This window comes from Macaca fascicularis, chromosome X (assembly GCF_037993035.2).
Source record: "Macaca fascicularis isolate 582-1 chromosome X, T2T-MFA8v1.1".
NCBI classification, from domain to species: Eukaryota; Metazoa; Chordata; class Mammalia; order Primates; family Cercopithecidae; genus Macaca; species Macaca fascicularis.
In genome coordinates, this window is record NC_088395.1 from 99,287,954 (window position 1) to 99,309,543 (window position 21,590).

Genomic DNA, 21,590 nt, shown 5'->3' on the forward strand with positions numbered 1-21,590 from the left:
CGTTCATCACGGCACTATTCACAATAGCAAAGACATGGAATCAACCTAAATGTCCATCAATGACAGACTGAATAAAGTGTGTTATATATATACCATGGAATACTATGGGTTTTTTGTTGTTGTTGTTTGTTTGTTTTATTTTATAGGATTAAAAAAGAATGAGATCATGCCCTTTGCAGGGACAGGGATGGAGCTGGAGGACATTATTCTTAGCAAACTAACACAGGAACAAAAAAACAAATATCACATGTTCTCACTTATAAGTGGGAGCTAATTGATGAGAACACATGGACACATAGAGAGGAACAACACACATGGAGAGTAGAGGACGGTGGGAGGAAGAGGATCAGGAAATACCAGTAATGATTACTGGCCTTAATACCTGGACGATGAAATAATCTGTAGAACACATCTTTATGACACAAGTTTACCTATATAACAAACCTGCAAATGTACCCCTGAACTTAAAATAAAAGTTAAAAGGTAAATATCAACGCTGAATGGAAATGGTTGAAATGCCTGACTTAAATCGCATAGAGTGGCAAGCTGGATTAAAAGACAAGACTTAACTGTCTGCTATCTTTATGAAACCCATATCACATGTAATGACACCAACAGGCTCAAAGAAAAGGAATGAAGAAAGATCTTCAATGCAAATGAAAAGCAAAGAAGAGGAGTCACTATTGTTATGTCAGATAAAACAGACTTTAAATCAACAACAATTAAGAACAACAAAGAAAGACATTACTTAATTACAAAGGTTTTAATTCAGCAAGAATACTTAACTATCTTAAATATATCTGTACCCAGCCTTGGAGCACCCAGATTCATAAAAGAATTTTTTTTTTTTAATTTACAAAAAGCCTAAACACAAAACACACACACACACACACACACACACACAATAATAGTGGGAGACTTCAACGCCCCACTGACAGCATTAGACAGATAATCAAGGTGGAAATATAATAAATTCTGAAATTAAACTTGACACTTGACCAACTGAACCTAACAAGCATCTACAGAACTCCAGCAAATAACTACAGAATATGCATTATTTTCATCTGTATACAGAAGATATTCTAAGATTAACCACCTGTTGGTTATAAAGCAAGTCTCAAAAACTTAAAATATTGAAATCATATCAAGCACACTCTTGACCGCAGTGCAATAAAAACAGAAATCAATATCAAGAACATCTCTCAAAACTACACAGATACATGGAATATAAACAACTTACCCTTGAATAACTCTTGGGTGAACAACAAAACTAAGGCAGAAGTTAAAAAAAATATAAACTGAATGAAAACAGAGACAAAAATTAACAAATCTTTGAGATGCAGCTAAAGCAATGTTAAGTGGAAAATTTACAGTGCTAAATGCCTTCATTAAAAAGTTAGAAAGATCTCAAATTAATAATCTAACATTGCACCTAGAGAAACTAGAAGAAAAGAAACAAATCAACTCCAAAACTAGCAGAAAAGAAATAACTAAAATCAGAGAACTTAGTGAAATTGAAATACAATAATCCCTAAAAAAATCAATAAAACTGGCCGGGCGCGGTGGCTCAAGCCTGTAATCCCAGCACTTTGGGAGGCTGAGACGGGCGGATCACGAGGTCGGGAGATCGAGACCATCCTGGCTAACACGGTGAAACCCCGTCTCTACTAAAAAAATACAAAAAAAAAACTAGCCGGGCGAGGTGGCGGGCGCCTGTAGTCCCAGCTACTCGGGAGGCTGAGGCAGGAGAATGGCGGGAACCCGGGAGGCGGAGCTTGCAGTGAGCTGAGATCCGGCCACTGCACTCCAGCCTGGGCGACAGAGCGAGACTCCGTCTCAAAAAAAAAAAAAAAAAAAAAAAAAAAAATCAATAAAACTGAGTTGTTTCTGCAAAAAACAAACAAGATTGACAGACCAAAGGTAAGACTGATAGACTAACAAAGTAAAAAAAAAGAGAGAGAGAGAGAGAAGATTCAAATAATTCCTTGCATCAGTGTGTTCTAGATAAGGAATATGGAGTCTAAAGAGATTATTTTGGATCTTTAAGATTTAATGACTGCCCTGCTGTGTTTGGGACTCATATGGGGCCTATATCCCCTCTGTTTTGGACGATATCTCCCTTTTGGAATGGGAATATTTACCCAATGCCTGTATCCTCATTGTATCTTGGAAGTAACTAACTTATTTTTTATTTTACAGCCTCATACGTAGAAGGAACTAGGCTCATCTCAGATGAGATTTTGGACTTTTGAGTTAATGCTGAAATGAGTTAAGACTTTGGAGGACAGTTTGGAAGGCATGATTATATTTTGGAATGTGAGAAAGACATGAGATTTTGGAGGGGGTAGGGGCAGAATGATATGGTTTGGCTCTGTGTCCCAGCCAAATCTTATGTTTAATTGTAATCCCCAATGTTGGCCCAGCATGGTGGCTCAAGCCTGTAATCCCAGCACTTTGGGAGGTCGGGGCAGGCAGATCACTTGAGGTCAGGAGTTTGAGACCACCCTGACCAAAATGGTGAAACTCTGTCTCTACTAAAAAGGCAAAAATTAGCTGGGCGTAGTAGCGAACGCCTATTAGTTCCAGCTACTCAGGAGGCTGAGGCAGGAGAATCACTTGAACCTGGGAAACAGAGGTTGCAGTGAGCTGAGATCGCGTCACTGAACTCCAGCCTAGGTGACAGAGTGAGACTTCATTTCAAAACAAAACAAAACAAAATCCCCCATGTTGGAGATGGGGCCTGGTGGGTGGTGATTAAATCATGGGAGCAGATTTCTTCTTGGTGTTGTTCTCATGCTAGTAAGTGAATTCTCACGATATCTGGTTGTTTAAAAGTGTGTGGCACCTCCTCTTCTCTCTTCCTGTATCTCCAGCCATGTGAAGGGCTTCCTCCCCCTCACCTTCTATCATGATTGTAAGTTCCCTGAGGCCTCCCCAAAAGCTGATGCCACCATGCTTTCTGTACAGCCTGTGGATCCATAAGCCAATTAAACCTCTATTCTTTGTAAATTACCCAGTCTGTTTTTTAGAGCAATGAGAGAATGCACTAATACAAGCATGGAAGAGACAAAACCACGAGAGATCCTCTATATCACTCACCATGTTTTGTAGCACACTGCATACTTTTATCATATCAGTTATTGCTCTGTACTGTAACATGGAGTTTGCCTATCTGTTTGATTCATGGTGTTTTAGGCCAAGGTGTGGTATGGATTTCTAGTGTGCATTAATATCTAATGGAGTTTTCTCCCCCTTCAGGTACACAGGATAATTATACTTTCCTTTATAATTAGGCTGCAGATGGTGCCACAGTTATGGCTAATTGGTTTAAAAAAATCAGTTCCAGTCTTTTCTTCCCCTGACAGGTTATCACATATACACATTCTAAATGGTGTAGCTTCAAGAGAGTGAAAAGTCTATCAGCCTCTGTCCCTGGGTGATTGTGCAGAGCCTCTGAAATTTGCCAGCCTCTGTAACTGCAGCATAGCCCAACCTACTAGGATGAATAAAAAAAAAAAAAAAAAAAAATTAACCTTACTTTGATGGTAGATGTGGAAACAGTAAAATAAAATAAAACATTTTAATATAGCTGGGAAGGATGGTAACCATATTATACAATGACAAGACATTTGGAATAACTGTCATGTTTCACAAATTATTCATTAGAACATAGAACAAATGAACTTGTAGACAAAAAGAAGTTAGAAAGCAAAGTAGAAAATGAAAATGTTATTAGGTTGGTGCAAAAGTAATTGTGTTTTTTGCAACAATTTCATTGCAAAAATCTCAATTACTTTTGCATCAACCTAATGGTAATTGTGTTAGTTGTTATTTGTTGTGTTTGGCATAGTATTACCAGCAAAAGAAGAACTCTGAAAATAATTGGTTAGTTTCAAAGCAAATAATAATAATAATGAAATAGAAAAGTCCAGAAATTCCAGTGTGTAAAAGACTACTTCTGAGCTCCAAATATAAAAGGCAAGAGTGATAAGACTTTAAGGAATGAATGCCCAATAAAACTTTTAATCTGATTTAAATTTCCTCTGGGAAAAGTTTGCTTAAGAGTGTGGCACCTAGTAAAACCTTTTAATTTAATAAAGTAACTCAGAACAAAAATCCCATTAAGTTTGTGGCCTTCCAAGAGACCATACTAACAGCCTCATCTCAAGGCAGTCCCCATTAAATTGAGGGAGAGAAAGGAGGTTCACAAAGTCTCTCTCTCTCTCTCTCCTCTCTCTCTATATATATGTGATATATATATGCTATATTATATATCATAAAACTAAATATAAATATGTAATATATCAATATATAACAAATAATAAAATGAAAACATACAGCATAGTGTAATCCATAATATTTTTATAATTTATATAATGTTTGAGAATATAACTTGAAAAGAACTGGTGCTTTAGCTGCTGATTTTTTTGCCATAAGGATATGTTTATTTTACAAGTGATTTTAATTCTTTAGCCACAATGTCCCTATATTTTTACATTACCCCGTATTTTTCTATAGTATTTATACATTAGATACAGAATTTTTAGAAGTTAAAAGGAAAAAACACATTCTTTTGCTGAGCAATAGCTCATTATATTTAACTTAAAAAAGTATTAGCTTGTTGAATATCAAAACTTGAAGCTGCTGGGAATCACATTTATTTTTAGGTTCCAAAATAGTTCTGAGTCCTCAATAGGAAAGCCTCTTTTATAAACTATAACAAAACTCTCATCTGAAAATTAAATGCTATAAAATTGACACAACTATATCTATATTGAATGTCTTTATAATATCCAGAAACCTTCTGGGTTTTTAGAAATGACAATGAAAATAGATTTACATTCTGGCTTTATAAATCAATTTTTATTTTAGAAAATGTTGAACATATAGAGAATACTATATACAACACCACGTATTCAACATCTTTAATATCATTTAGCCAATAATGTTCTAGTATATATCTCTAAAATTCACACCTAAAGAAACCACAGAAAACATGTTTATCACATATTAACATTTAATAATAATGTCTACAGTAAAGTATCACTGAGCCTATTTCTCCAATTTCTTCATGAACATTTATTACAAACTTTTTTCAAATCAGAATCCAAAGAGGATCTACACATGCCATATTCCTGGAGTGTTTCCTAAGTGTATATTACTCTATATGTTCACTGTATTTGTGGGAAAAGGCCACTGGTAGTCCTGAGATCAGCAGGGATCAGCATCATCTGGGAACATCATCGGGAACTTAAATTGAACTTAAACTTAGAAATATAAGTTCTTAAGGAACGCCCCAAACCTATTGAACCTGAAACTCTAGAGTTAAGAGCCCAACAATCTGCTGATGCACGCTAAAGTTTAAAACCTACTACTATAGTTCTACACACTCAAGATTTCATAGATTGTATTTTCATGATACTATTTAATATGTTGATCTATCTCCCGTATGTCATACAGATTGCGGTTCTCAGGTACAGTTGTTTGGTAATGAAAATTCACATATAGTGGGCTTCTTTAACTTTCCATAGAATCATATACAGAGATTCATAATGTCCCGTTGTCTCCTTTTACAGTGATAAAAAGTTTGATCAGTAAGTCAAGTGTGTCAGCTTCATTCATCAATTCATTATTAAATTATCCATCAGCTTTTCACATAATAGTTTCAGCATTCATTTACGATCATTTCTCAAATCTGTGATTTCACTAGACTTTGCAAAATGGGAATATATTAATTCTTTCAATTTGTTATTTGTTAGCAAAAGTAATTTTTAAAAACTTTTTGCACTATTTGGCTACCCTGAGTACAATTTGCACAAGAGAAGCAAGAAAACTGCCCGACTCTTTCCTTCATTTGCCAGTTTCCAAAACTGGTTCCACAGAAACCTGCAAACTGAAGTTGTTTTTTTTAACTCAACATAATTAATTCATGAATTTGCCATGTGTTTCTATCCACTGTAGTTATTACTACTTTTGATGCTCATATTATCTGAACTTTGGCTAGCAGGAAACTCTTTAGGCATCTGAATCCTTTTAACATGATGCAAATCATTTCTTTTTATAGCTTCCCTGTTTTCTGGCATGACAACATGCTCCAGGCTCATTTTGCACATTTTGTTTACCACTCCCCCTTTTTTATTATTATTATTTCTCCAAGAATCTCTGGTTGCCTTAATTGGAAAAATCATAGAGTTCATCATTGCAAATTTAGGACAACTCATCACATATATGTTTGTCTTTTTTTTTTTTTTTTCAGTGCAAATCAAGAAAACAGATTTACAGATTTTAGAATTTATATCATAAATTCTTACTGATATTTTCCCTTTAAAATTAGTTCAGAGTATTAAGTATCTGTTTAATTATACTGAAAGTCTTAGCTTCCAATGACATTAACACAAATATTTATTTGCTTTCTCTGGCAATATCTACACAAATCTTCAGAATAAAATGATCAATATGGTTAGTAAAAATATAATCATAAGTCAGTTTAATGTTTCTTTGCATTTTCTTTCGTCCTTAGGCTAATCCCTACTAAGGATATGTAGTTAACTCATTTTAAAGTCATTTGAAATAATTATGTGTGAGTGTAGGCCTCTGACAAGATACACAGTTCAGATGGTATAATTTTTGTTTTTTTATTTTTAAGTATTGATTTTTCATTTTGATTTCATTTTGTTTATAATATGTAAGACAGTTATATACCACCAAAGTCAAACTTATAAGCATGGTAATCTGTCTTCCATTTCCTTCCACTACACCCTGTCCCTACCACTTTTTATTGAGGTGAACATTTTGCTAATTTGTTTTAGTATTACCTTATTTTTTTGTAAAGAAAAAAATAAATATGTATAGATATATATATATCAATTTTTCTTATTTATGTGCAAGTTAGCGTACCATACAAATTGTTATATATGTGCCCTTTCTCACTTCATAACGTGTTTTGGATGTCATTCCATAATAGCATACAGAGGTCTTCCTTATTTCTTTTTACACTTGTACAGTATTTAATTGTTTGGTTGCTCAATCCTTTTCTTAAACAGTCCCCTATTACTGGACATTCAGATTGTTTCCAGTTGTTTGCAATGACAAAACCAGTGCTGTAAGAAATAATTATGTGGATACATATTTTTATATATATATATTTTTTTAATTTGTAAAGAACAGAAATATATTTCTTACAGTTCTGGAGGATGGGAAGTCTAAGATCAAGGAGCTGGCACTTGTTGACTAGGGCTTAATTGCTGTGTTCTCACATACAGAAGGCACACTAGCAGGATGCTCCCTGAAGCCTCTTTTATTAAGGGCCTTCATCCCAGTCCTGAGAGAATCCCTCATGGCCTAGTGATCTCTTAAAAGGCCCACCTCTTGATGCTGTCACATTGGCAATACTTGAATTTGAGGGGACACATTCAAGCCATAGCAAACTGAACATTTCTCCCATGCCAGATAGCACCATGTTCTTTGTCAGTAGGTATTGGTAGAGGGGCACTGCAGAATAAAGGGGCTTCTCTTGCTTCTAAGATGATACTGTGACAGTTAATTTTATGTGTCAACTTGACTGGGCCACAGGGTGCCTAGCTACTGAGTCATACTTTTTTTTTTTTTTAAGAGATTTAACTTCTGCTCTGATTTTCCAATGATAAGGTCAAACATTATGCTAGGTGTTTCTGTGAGGGTGTTTTTACATGAGATTGACATTTAAATCAGTGAACTTTGAGTAATGCAGACTGCCCTCCTCAATGTTAGTAGGCTTGATCCAGTCAGGTGAAGGTCTGAAGAGAAGAAACGACTGTCCTCTTCCAAGAACAAGAGAATCCTCCAACAGATACCTTTGGATTGGACCTGCACCATCAGCTTTCCTGGGTCTCAAGCCTCCTGCCTCACACTCCAGCTTCTGGACTTGCTAGACTTAATAATAATCACACAAGCCAATCCTTTTAAGGGAGTTTGTCTGGAGAATCTTGACAAACACAAACATCTACTGAGAGTTCCTGTCCAAGTTTTGCTCACACCCTAGCAAGAGGCTTCTGGCTTACCAGTAGAAGGTGTGAGGTTCTTTGCTTGTAAGACTGATCCACCAGCTGTACACCAGCTCTGGCCCAAGGCGAAACAGGGAATTTCCCCATCACTGAGTAGGCTATAGCCACTCTCTCTCCATCAGGCCTGACTTCACTATGGGTAACGGGAGCCCCTTTCAAGGTTATTCTTTACTTGGGTACTCTCAGTCCTAGAACATCGTAGCTCTCTTTCATCCCTCTTAAAAGCTAATACCATTATCAGTTAACAGTTTTTTATATTAAAATTATCCCTGTTCAAGTTAATGGTATGGTTTCTGTCTCCTGACTAGATATCAGGATCCAGTATTTACTGTCATATTTCTACTACTTTATGTTTAAAGTTTTTCATAATATTTAAACTGAATTTTTGATCATTCATTAAATACTTACACAGAACAGGACAAAGGATGATTTTCCTTTGTCTACTTATTGTAAGGAAGTGTCCAAGATTTATCACTACATCGTGATTACTGGTGGTCACCAACTTATGATGGTTTTAGGATTTTTTGACTTTATGATGGGTTTACAGGGATGCAGCCCCATTTCAAGCTGACGAGCTCCTTAGGACTTACAAATTATGCCTCTTTCATACCACGGTAAAATTGGAAAATTGTTACATCAGGCTGTCATTAAGTAGGAGGCTGCTGTGTTGCTAACGTTATATGCATTTTTAACTTATGATGGGTTTACTGGGAATTAACCACAATGTAAATCGAGGACCATCTGTATATTGTATGATTTTTACTAATGCATTGAGAGAGATCTGTGTAAATTATCTATGACTTCAAAATATGCATATTACCTCCAACTGTGTTAACTCATGTTTTTTAAGAGAATAAGGGTATTTTCACCCTATGTGGATGTGCTGTAGAATTTTTCTAAGCTACAAAAGTCTATAAATAACAAATCAACTTAAACTTTTTGGGAAATAATTTCTACTAAAGATTCATAATCGGCGTATTCCTTCAATGACTGTACAAGTTCATCCAGTAGATCATCTCCTTGCATAAAAGTTTCAAGATCATGCAGTGTCTTGCTTATTCTGTGATCTGTGACCCGGTTCTGTGGAAAATTATATGTTCTTATTTTCTCTGATCTTCTTTTACTTCCAATCTGAATTTTTCTAGCATTCTGTCTTTTATTTGTTTCTTTTTCTAGATGCATGCTGTACAGTTTGGCACGTAACTTTGTCATAGCCAGCTCTCTATTTTTCAGTTGAGATCTCTCTTGTTGACATTTAGAAACAACACTTGTTGGAAGATGAACTATCCGGACAGCACTGTCTGTGGTATTTACATGCTGCCCCCCAGCTCCACTGGCTCGCTTAGTGTCAATTCTCAAATCTTTCGGATTAATCACGAGATTAATCTCAGTAGGCTGGGGTAATATCGCTACAGTCATGGTGCTAGTATGGATGCGGCCTTGCTTTTGTGTCTTTGGCACTCTTTGTACTCTGTGCACACCTCCTTCAAATTTCATGTGCCTATAGGCTTCTGAACCCCCAATACTGGCAGATGCATGTCTAAGGCCACCTATTTCACTTGGAAAATACTCCAGGGTTTCGAAATGCCGTCTTTTAAATGCAGCATATTGTTGATACATATCAAATATCTCTGAAGTAAACAACATTGCCTCCTGACCTCCAACTCCTGCAGTTCATTTTCATCTGTTTCTTCTGAGGGAACCAAAAGTAAGAAAATCTGATGCTTCAGCTGAGTTATTTCTTTTTGACACAGAGTTATTTCATTCTCTGCAAGTTTCCTTAAATCTTCATTCTCATCGTGCAGCAAGGGCTCGGTCTCCCGCAGCTCCTGCTCCTTCTCGTTCAGCAGTTTGATCACTGCCGCCAACTCCGGCCTCCTGACCTTCAAATGGGCTTCAGACCCCGCCTGGCGCTGGAGGAAGGTCCGCAAGGGCCCGCCCTGGGCGAACAGCTCCTGCAGCGGCGGGCTACTGGAGCTCAGGGGCCGGCGGGCTGGGCCAATGGCCCCGCGGGGCCAGAGCCACCGGGCAGCGCCCCACAGAAGCCGGGACCGCCCATATTTTTATATTTTTTTGCTAGATGACTTTGAGATGGATTCTTAGAAGTGGACTCTGAGTCAAAAGTAAATAAATGTGTTTGGCCATTGTGATGGTTAATATTGAGTGTCAACTTGATTGGGCTGAAGGATGCAAAGTATTGTTTCCGGGTGTTGTCAGGATAAATTAACATTTACATCAGTGGGCTGAGAGAGCAAGACTCACTCTTAGGAAGACACACACACAATGTGGGTGGGCACCATTCAATTGCCTGCCAGTGTGGCTAGAAAAATCAGGAGAAGAAGGTGGAAGAAGCTGACTTGCTGAGTCTCCCAGCCTTCATCTTTCTTTTGTGTTGGATGCTTCCCACCCTTAAACATGAGAGTCCAAGTTAGTTGGCTTTTGGACTCGTGAACTTATACTAGCGTCTTGCCAGGGGCTCTCGGACCTTCAGACATAGACTGAAGGCTGCAATGTTAGCTTCCCAACTTTTGAGATTTTTGGGACTTGGACTTGGCCACTACTGGCTTCCTTGCTGCTCAACTTGCAGATAGCCTATTGTGGGACTTCACCTTGTTACTGTATGAGTCATGTCTCCTAATAAACTCCCTTTCATATATACATATATCCTATTAGTTCTATCCCTCTAGACAACCCTATCACAGCCGTCCCACAAAAATGTGATGGACCCTCACCCAAAATTTGGTTTGGATATCAAGGCTGATGGTGCCACATATGCACCAAGATGGTATAAAAAGTTCTATTAATCACACAATGAGTTTTTCTGACAAGAACAGGGCAACGTCTCAAACATAAATAAGGATGGCTTGAGAAACTGGAGGAAGGAGACTAGTTTGTTTTTTATGGTAGCTGGGAGTGGGGTTAGGGTAAGAATTATTGCGTAGGGGCTAGCACTTGTGTGTTTTGAACTTCCTACTGATATCAAAGGTAAGAGCACACAGGCTTCCTCATCAGCTTGCCCAGATGTGTGTGGAAGGGCAAGTGGGAGTGGTGAGGCTTAAAAGTTGTCTGCTGTCCATTACAAAAAATTGAGTCAGACTCTTTTTGTTACATCTTGACAAATTTTACTCCAAAGTGGTTGTACCCTTTTGTAGTTCGGATTGCCTATTTTTTCCATAGCTTTGCCAAACAAACAAACAAACAAACAAAACTCTGTGGTCAGGCTTTTGAATTGTTAACAATCTGGTAAGTGAGAAATGGAATGACCATGTAATTTTAATGTTAATGTATTCTGTGAGGTTGTATACATTTTTATATGTTTAAGCTGTGGCTAATATGCTCTTATCTTATGCCTATTTTCTATAAGGCTATTGCTGTTTTCTTCTCTTGTTTTACAAGCTCTTTGTATATTACTGACACTATTTTTCTGTTATATAACTTACATAATTTTTTCTTTTTTTTTTTTGCTGATGGTGTTTTCTTTCTGACAAAAGATTTTTTAATTAAATGTTATCAAATGTATTACTATTTTCTCTTACAGAATCTGAATTTTGGTCTCTATTAAGAAAATAACACTTCTAAATTTGCATCTGAGATTATTATACATTTTTCTGTACTTTATTCATCCATTAAGAATTCTATATTGTCTCTATTAATCTCCTCCTAGTCATATCTATGTCTTTTAACACTGTTTAAATAAAATAACACATAAAACTAAAAGTGGAATTGTCCAGTCTTCATAATAAAATCCATCAATTACTTTGGTAAAATGGGTCTATAAATCAGATAGAGCTCAGAAAAACTGATTAATCATGCCCATGTGACTCATTTGATGTTAAACCTAACGGTTTATTTAACTGACAGCTAGTGTCTCCTTTTAGGATGATTTGAACAGTAATTTAGTGTAATTTGAGTTGATAAAGTACTGATGATATAACACAAAGATCTGGGTTCATCAATTGGTAGCTATATTTAAGGAAAGATGATTTTCTGGCATTCCCAAATTCTGTACTTTCGAGGTATTCTGTTGCCTAAAGTGAATGTGGTATAAAGAAGCTGTCATTAAATCCTAATGGTTCAAGGAAACCCAATCTTATATAACTTGCCAAGGAATACACAGCCAAATAGTATTCAATCTCTGAGGGAAAACAGCTGTGTTTTGACGTTTTGCATATACTTTTAAAGTAAAACAAAAAATATTTGCTTAAACTGTCCTTTTAGATGCTCAGAGTACTTATTGTTTCAAAAGTTTTTTTTTTTCTAAAACACGATGCAGTATGTTCTTTTGCTTTAAAGCAGGTATGCAGTAATTTTGACATGGTATTATAAAAATCTACTTTTGAGTCACCTAGCTTCAGAAATCACCTAAACAGTTTACATCTGAAAAGCACATTTACACAACTGAACTGTTACATTACAACAAACCTCTTCTACTAGCATTCTCCTTTAAGAGCAAGAAAAAAAAGGAAGTTTGGCAACATGATTTAACAGCTGCATATAGTATTTATGCTAAAGAAATCACATAGCAGATTTTCAATTACCCGCAGAAGGAGGTCCAAGGAGAGCACACAATTAAGCTACACGGATAATCATCTCAACCATGAGTTTCAACCATCTGAGCTGTTAGTAATTGGCCAATTTTTATTTCACTACTACCCTGGCTGTTCTCCCCAGGAACATTACAAGAGATATTCAATAATGAGGAACAACTGTGAATTATTAATAACTTGAAATATTCCACATACTGAATGAATATTGCATATGAATTGTTCTTAAATGAGAAACATGATATATCAATGAACAACAAGAGATAGAAATTGTTGATAGGACAAAGTTAATACAAACACTTTGAAGGATAGAAAGGAGCTTATGTGGGACGGAGCAGCATACTCAAGGGACAAATAGCTAAACATTCCCATAGTTTCTTCCACAATAAAATAATGCAATCTTTTCATGAACACACTGTATTTTCTATGTTTCTATACCCTGAAAGCATTATATGAAGTGGTCATTGACATATGAAGACTCAGAAATAATCATGTGACTATTATAATTTATAGCAAATGTTGAATGGACAGTTTTTAAAAATTTTGTAGTGTTTCTGTGATCCATAATACATGGCTATCTTGAAAGTTAGCGATTACTTCTTGCACTTTTTTCCTGCTTGTGAAAACTTCAAATTGATTCTTTTTCTAATATTTAGTTCATCCTCCAAATAATTACTTAACTTTTATCAGCAGCATCTTTTTATTTTAATTGGATCATGATACTATGCCAAAGAGTGATTTAAAAATCTTTCAGTGTCAGAAATGTAGTAAGGAGTGGTGGAAATTATGCTAAACTATATTTTACTACAAAGATCATGGTTTCATTTCCAAAATGCCACTGCTGCTCTGTTGCAGTTAATTATTTCCATTAAAAAATGTAAGGCCAAGTTTTGATTTGTGTCAAGCTTTAGAATTGTTAATAATCTGATAACTGAGAAATGGAATCACCATGTAATTTTAATGTTAATATATTTTGTGAGGTTGTATACATTTTCATATGTTTAGCTATGGCTAATATGCTCTTATCTTACGCCTATTTTCCTATAAGACTGTTGCTATTTCTTCTCTCTTTTTTTACAAGCTCTTTGTATATTATTGATATTAACTATTTTTCTGTTATGTAACTTATATGATTTTTAATTTTTTTTTTTTTTTTTTTGCTGATGGTGTTTTCTTTCTGACAAAAGTTTTTTTAAATGTTATCAAATTTATTAGTATTTTCCCTTACAGTATCTGAATTTTAAGAAGAAAATAGTCATTTCTCACAGGTAATAGATTAAAGCATCCTTGCCTTCTACTACTGGTATTGTGTTTGATTTAACTTTTCAATCTTTTCAACCTCTGATCTACTTGAAACACATCAGGGTGTATGGTGTGAGGAACAGATCAAATTTTGACTTTTGTGTTTTGCTGTTGTGTAGTTCCAACACCACTAATTTAAAAAGCCCATCTTTTCTCCCAACTTTTGTGAGATGTCATATTTGTCATATATAACTTTTTTTTATTTCTTGACTTTTTTTTCTGGTCCACTGATTCATGTATCTATGTATATGCAAATACTCTACTGATTTAATAAAATAAACATGATAATATATTTTGTCATTTGGTAGGATTTACCCTCCTATCAACATTGCTATTTTTCAAGATCCTCCTAAGTATTCTTACTTGTTGGTTTTACCAAATGAATCCTAAAACCTAGGTTCATAAAAATGCTTGATGGTATTTTTATTGGAATAGTCTTACATTTAGGTAACTCAAGGAAAATTGACATAATAATGTTGATTCTTTATTTTCAAGACCACAGCATTCTACTAATTTTGTACTACTAAAGATATCAGAACTGCTTTTGTAAAAATTATAACCGAGACAATTTTTACAGTGAAAGAGGTATGACCTAACTGACTCCACTTTGCTTCGAACCTCAAAGTTGTCTGTCTTCATTCTTGGGTGTAGGCCAAACTATCTTTGGGAGAAACTTAGTTTATGGTTTAGCTTTGAAACAAAGACAATAGTAGCCCTTTTCCAAAACAGATTCCCTTCCTGCCTGGGTACTACACTGCCTTTGCAAGACTAACAAATTAGTCACAAAATTAGAAATTATGGTTTAGGAATCATGCAGCTGGAGGCTGCAAGATTCTTAACCTCCCCAGATTGCTCCTGGAGATAACATCACTATTGTGAAATGTAAGATCACTGCTTGATGTATTTTGCAGACGTTGCATTCAATGTACCAGCAAACACTATCCAGATTAATCAACTATCTTGTCTGGTCTTGTGGCCACTCGTCCAGGAACTGACTCAGGTCAAGAGGACAGCTTCGACTCCCTAAGATTTCATCTCCAACCTGACAGTCAGAACTCCCGTCAAATTATCTTCAAAAATTCCAGTCCCTGAATTCTCAGGGAGACTGGTTTCAGTAATAATAAAACTTCGGTTTCCTACACAGCTGGCTCTATGTGAATTACTCTTTCTCTCTTGCAGCTCCCCTGTCTTAATATAACAGCTCCGTCTAGACAGTGGGCAAGGTGAATCTGTTGGGTGGTTACAAGACTATTACAGTAAGTCCTCACTTTATGTCTTTGATAGGTCCATGGAAACAGCTACATTAAATGAAACAATGTATATAACAAAACCATTTTTTTATCTTCCCCATTATGTTATTCAAGGACCTGCTGTATGTTGTTTCACTTAATGTTGCAGTTTCCAAGAACCTATCTATGATATTGACAACATACATTACCTATAAAGCATGGAGTTTAACATGAATAGTGTGTGTTCTACATGAGGGAAGGAGAAAGAACCACACATTTGGTAACAACAAGAGGGCAATCCTGCATGAACTTCTGTGGCCACGTTTATTCCGTTTTCCTCTGTTTCTGGGAACACAGGGGAATCGTTTTTCCATCTCTTGCAGTTTAGTGGGGTTATCTGCTATGATGACATATGCATGTATTTTGACTAATACATAGGAACTGTATATTTTCTTTTTATAAACCTGGTGCCCTGTACATTGTATAGACAATTAGAAAATAGGTATTAAAAGAATAAAAGTAATCATAGTAGAAATTCCAGCAGTATTATCCCATGGCCTCACATAATTTTTCCATTGTAAATATAGCTAAGCATGCAAAGTTGTATTATGTATTAGTTTCTCATTAACCTACAATTTTCTTAACACTTCTAAATTTGAATCTGAGATTATTATACATTTTTCTGTACTTTATTCATCCATTAAGAATTCTATATTGTCTCTATTAACCTCCTAGTTATATCTGTGCATTTTAACACTGTTTAAATAAAATAACACATAAAACTAAAAGTGGAGTTGTCCAGTCTTCGTAATAAAATCCACCAATTACTTTGGCAAAATGGCTGTAGAAATCAGATAGAGCTCAGCAATAAGACGAAAACTGATTAATCGTGCCCATGTAACTCATTTTAGGTTAAACCTAACGGTTTATTTAATTGACAGCTAGTGTCTCCTTTTAGGATGATTTGAACAGTAATTTAGTGTAATTTGAGTTGATAAAGTACTGATGATATAACAGAAAGATCTGGGTTCATCAATTGGTAGCTATATTCAAGGAAAGATGATTTCTTGGCATTCCCAAATTCTGTACTTTCGAGGGATTTTGTTCCCTAAAGTGAATGTGGTATAAAGAAGCTGTCATTAAATCCTAATGGTTCAAGGAAACCCAAACTTATATAACTTGCCAAGGAATACACAGCCAAATAGTATTCAATCTCTGAGGAAAAGCAGCTGTGTTTTGACGTTTTGCATAAATTTTTAAAGTAAAAAAAAATTTGCTTAAACTGTCCTTTTAGATGCTCAGAGTACTTATTGTTTCAAAAGTTTTTTTCTAAAACAAGATGCAGTATGTTCTTTTGCTTTAAAGCAGGTATGCAGTAATTTTGACATGGTATTATAAAAATCTACTTTTGAGTCACCTGGTTTCAGAAATCACCTAAACAGTTTACATCTGAAAAACACACTTAAACAACTGAACTGAGTTACATTGCAACAAACCTCTTCTACTAGCATTCCCTTTTAAGAGCAAGAAACAAAAAATGAAGTTTGGCAACATGATTTAACAGCTGAATATAGTGTTTATGCTAAAGAAATAACATAGCAGATTTTCAATTACCTACAGAAGGAGGTCCAAGGAGAGCACACAATTAAGCTACACAGATAATCATCTCAACCACGAGTTTCAACCATCTGAGCTGTTAGTAATTAGCCAATTTTTATTTCACTACTACCCTGGCTGTTCACCCCAGGAACATTACAAGAGATATTCAATGATAAGGAACAATAATAACATGAAATATTCCATATACTGAATGAATACTGCATATTAATTCTTCTCAAATGAGAAACATGATATATCAATGAACAACAAGAGATAGAAATTGTTGATAGGACAAAGTTAATATAAACACTTGGCTTGAAGGATAGAAAGGAGCTTATGTGGGACGGAGCAGCATACTCAAGGGACAAATAGCTAAACATTCCCATAGTTTCTTCCACAATAAAATAATGCAATCTTTTCATGAACACACTGTATTTTCTATGTTTCAATAGCCTGAAAGCATTATATGAAATGGTCATTGATGTATGAAGACTCAGAAATAATCATGTGACTATTATAATTTATAGCAAATGTTGAATGGACAGTTTTTAAAAATTTTGTAGTGCTTTTGTGATCCATAATATATTGCGATCTTGAAAGTTAGCAATTACTTCTTGCACTTTTTTCCTGCTTGTGAAAACTTCAAATTGATATTTTTCCTAATATTTAGTTCATCCTCCAAATAATTACTTAACTTTTATCAGCAGCATCTTTTTATTTTAATTGGATCATGATACTATGCCAAAGAGTGATTTAAAAATCTTTCAGTGTCAGAAATGTAATAAGGAGTGGTGGAAATAACGCTAAACTATATTTTACTACAAAGATCATGGTTTCATTTCCAAAATGCCACTGCTGCTCTGCTGCAGTTAATTATTTCCATTCGAAAATACAAGGCCACGATTACCAGGTCTTCCATTATTTCTAAAAGAAACCACTAACAGCATGATTTTAATTGTTACAAAGATTAACATTTTTATCATTTTTGTGTTCTTTACACTTAAGGAACAAAATTGCATAGTACAGACAATCTATCCCTTAAATTTGTGTGGACACATTGTTTCATACTTTGGTTCAATTACTAATTACATATTTTAACTTGCCCTTTCTCATTATTAATGCCACATGCTTACCACAAAGACAATACCCGTTTACTAAGAAAATTTTGTTTGACGCAATAATACCAGTTACCTTGCTTTGATATACAACTTCTCATTGTTCTGCTATACTCTTTTTTTTTTTTTCATCGTACCCACAAAACTGGAAACATTTCTCAACAGTTTCCATTAAAAAAAAAAGAAAAAGAAATAATTAGCTCATATTTATATGAAATAGATAATTCATAAATTCTATAGAACACTCAGGACAAACCCTATGAAGATAGCAGAAGAAGCAAGCATAAAATAAGTACAATCTCTCAAGGATATATTGATTCCCTCATAGCTTAGCTTGCACACAGGCTAATGATGACAATATTGTGGCATGAAACCTAAGAGTGTATGTGGGTGTGGGGGTGTATGTGTGTGTTAGAGAGAGCCTGCCTTTTAAATCTACAACAGATAAGTCCAAAAGGTTTACCTTTTACATGCACACACATACTTATCACACACTTACCATCTTAGGACCTTTTAATATCTGTTTATAAAAATGTCTCAGGAGAATGTTAAAGAGTACATTGATTTTCATTTAGGCCCTTTTTTTTTTTCTAACTACATGCTATAGAAGTGTCTATTGTGAAGTATTTCGGAGAAGATATAACAAATTTTATTTGAATATTTGCTTTATAAAACCAGCTGCATGTGCTATAGACTAGGAAGAGATTGCCTAGGTAAACTTCTGTAGTTCAAATCTTGACGAAAACTAAAGGTTAAATGCTGAGGAGGCATTTCAATTCTAGTGACTCCGTGAGTTCTCTTTAAAATACTTGCACATGCACACCATAAATATGATAGAGAATGTATTTTAACATATTAAGAAGACATAGGAATGTTTAATATTAATTTAAAACCCCATGGAACAGAAATAGCCATAAAGTCCTGCCCTACCTCACCCACGTGGAGTAAATAGTAGGGGTTGATGCTACTGGCTAACTGAATGCTAAGACTGGAAAAAAGCAAAAGAGTCTGAAAAGTAAAATATCAAGTGTTAATTTGGACCCAAATCCTGCCACACTTTCTACGAGACAAAATCAGACTCATTGTTTGAGACATAGTTACATATTAGATGCTCGTTGTTAAGCACATACATATTAAGAATTGTTATATCTTCTTGGAGAATTGATTATTTTATCATTATGTAATGCCCTTCTTTACTTTCGAGATTTTTCCTTACTCTCAAATCCGCTTTGTCTGAAATTAATATAGTTACTGCAGCTTTCTTCTTGTTCGTGTTGTTAGCATGGCATATGTTTCTCCATCACTTTACTTTTATGGATCATAATTTTCTGCTTCTTTGCATATTTAATAATTTACTGTATGGTAGATATCTGTGAATATTATGGTGTTGAATGTCTAAATTTGTTGTCCTACATTAACTAGATTTGAATTATGTTTAGACAAACAGTTAAGTTACTTACAGATCAGTTTAATTCTTCTCTACTGAAAAATCTATCATACAAAGAGTTTTTTCAACCTGATTGGCCAGGATTTAAATGTTTCCCCACCCTGTGTAATTTCTGGGAATGATTCAAGTCAGGACTTTCCAGTTATGTCTTACCTCGTGGAATTTCATCTTATGCATGCACAGCTTTTTACTGAGCAAAAAGTTCAAAGGCTTTTCTATGCAGATTTGTGAAGCTCTTCCTCCATGCTATTTCTTCAACTCTGGTACTCTATTCCACAAATTCCAAAGTTTAGCCATCTAAACTTTCCAAAATTTCAATTCTGGTCTTTTCAATCCAGGGAGATTACTGGTGTTTTCCTGAGTTTACCTTTCCTATTTCTCTGTCTGGGGTATTGTGGTGCTTACCTCCTTTTATTCCTTCACTGATTACAGTTCTATCCTGCATGTTTGCCAATGTCTGCAAACAGTATTTTATCTGTATTTTCTAGTTTTATAACTTTTTCTGAAAGGAGGTCAAGTCCACTACCAGTTATTCTATCAAAGTAGGAAAAATTTCATCTTGCATTTTTAATATACCAAATTTACAATATTTTATAATAAAATAGTCACTTATGATAGTCCATTGTTTTTATTTATTATTATTTGCTTTACTCAGTTTTATTTAACTGTAAAATAGACTTCCTGGAACCACCACCCCCACCCCCGCAATCCACATGGATTTCCCTGTGATCTTCTATGAGGTGTGAGCCTGGGAAGTAGCAGACAATAGCACCTCCTGCTCCAGCAAGAAACTCCCAGGCTCAAGGTGTGGCTTCCATTGAGGAGCTCAGGCTGGGGCCACGACTCTGAGTAACCTCTGTTGGCACATTACCTTCAGCTGTGAGCGGATCAGTCCTGCGGTATTGGTTGGGTGTTGGTTTGTGTGCGGACAAGAGGTGGTTGGTGGCTGGTGAAGGCTAATGGCAGAGTTATCCGCCTACTCTCCCCAGCCACCCCTGCAAGAAGCATGGAAGGGCATATACCAGTCAGGAATGCCCAGTACCTGGTTCCTTGCCTGGTCTGCTTTCTTCCAAGTTTGCCTGGGGCCTAACCCTGCTAGAGGCTATAGCACTTTACTAGCAAGGTCTGCCTTCTTCCAGCCCCTAGGCTGTGGGTGCTGTATACAAGTAGGAACTTCGTTTCCTTCACTTCCCTTTTAACCCCTAGTCAAAGCATTTCAGCCATTTGCTACTTCAATTTCTCCTGTGTTGTACAGAGGCTGGGGGCAGTGCCAGCCTGATTCTTCCCACCTACCTGCCATCTGTTCCCGCCTTCAGATGGATGGACAGTTTGCTGGCTGTTGATAGGAGTGGGGACTGGGCAGGGGCTTCACCTTCTACCCAGGGCTGGGCTGATCCCCCTACTGCAACTAGTTTTTGCTCCCCCATCCCCAGTTGAGGAGTTAAGAGGGTGCAGGCTGGGGTCAGGACAGGCTGCAGATGCTTGTGCCTATAGGGAGTTACTCCAACTCACCTATTCTGTCTAATCCCCCATGTCTTTGCACCAAGTCCTCCACCCCTCCAATTGGGAGGAGACTATTCACCACCTTGTGGTAAGGGACAACATCCTAAGGCTGGTGCCAGTAGTTATGAGTAGCCTACCACCCCTTCCCCTACAGTAACCTCCACCCCTTCAGGATGAGTCAAGGGAAAGTACTGGAGCCGCTGGGTATGAAAAGAAAGGAGGGAAAAAGCATAAAAGGAATACTATAATGTGAAGGTTTGTAAATAGTTCATGATGGTGTCGTGGCAGAGTCTGATTTCTATATAGAGGTAACTTTAAAAAAAAATACTGTGCAAGATCTGTGCTTCTAGAGTGTGGGAAATGGCTTGCAGAGAGTGGCCCCCAACCTAGAAAGACTGTTGTGTTATTTGTTGAATTTCAGTAAAATGATTTATAGATCTTGAAAATAAATGAACAAAATAGACTTCTTATGTCAATTTTGACTGATTTTGTCAACATCTTTTATGTATACATATAAAGTATATATGTATAAATATGAATATATATGTGGGTGTATTTGTATGTGTGTGTATATATATACACATATATACATACATATCTAAAAATTGTGTGAAATTTTTATCCCACTAAAGACACCACATTTATTTTACCAACATTTCAATGAAAGTATGTATCAAGCCGGGCGCGGTGGCTCACACCTGTAATCCCAGCACTTTGGGAGGCCGAGGCGGGTGGATCACGAGGTCAGGAGTTCAATGCCAACCTTGCCAAAATGGTGAAACCCCATCTCTACCAAAAATACCAAAAAG

At 36.0% G+C, this 21,590-nt stretch overlaps 1 pseudogene; it reads right to left on the reverse strand.

The window, feature by feature from the left end:
• Positions 1-7,002: 7,002 nt before the first annotated feature.
• On the reverse strand, positions 7,003-9,947 carry LOC102125499 (peptide chain release factor 1-like, mitochondrial pseudogene; annotated as a pseudogene).
• Between the last annotated feature and the right edge of the window lie 11,643 nt (positions 9,948-21,590).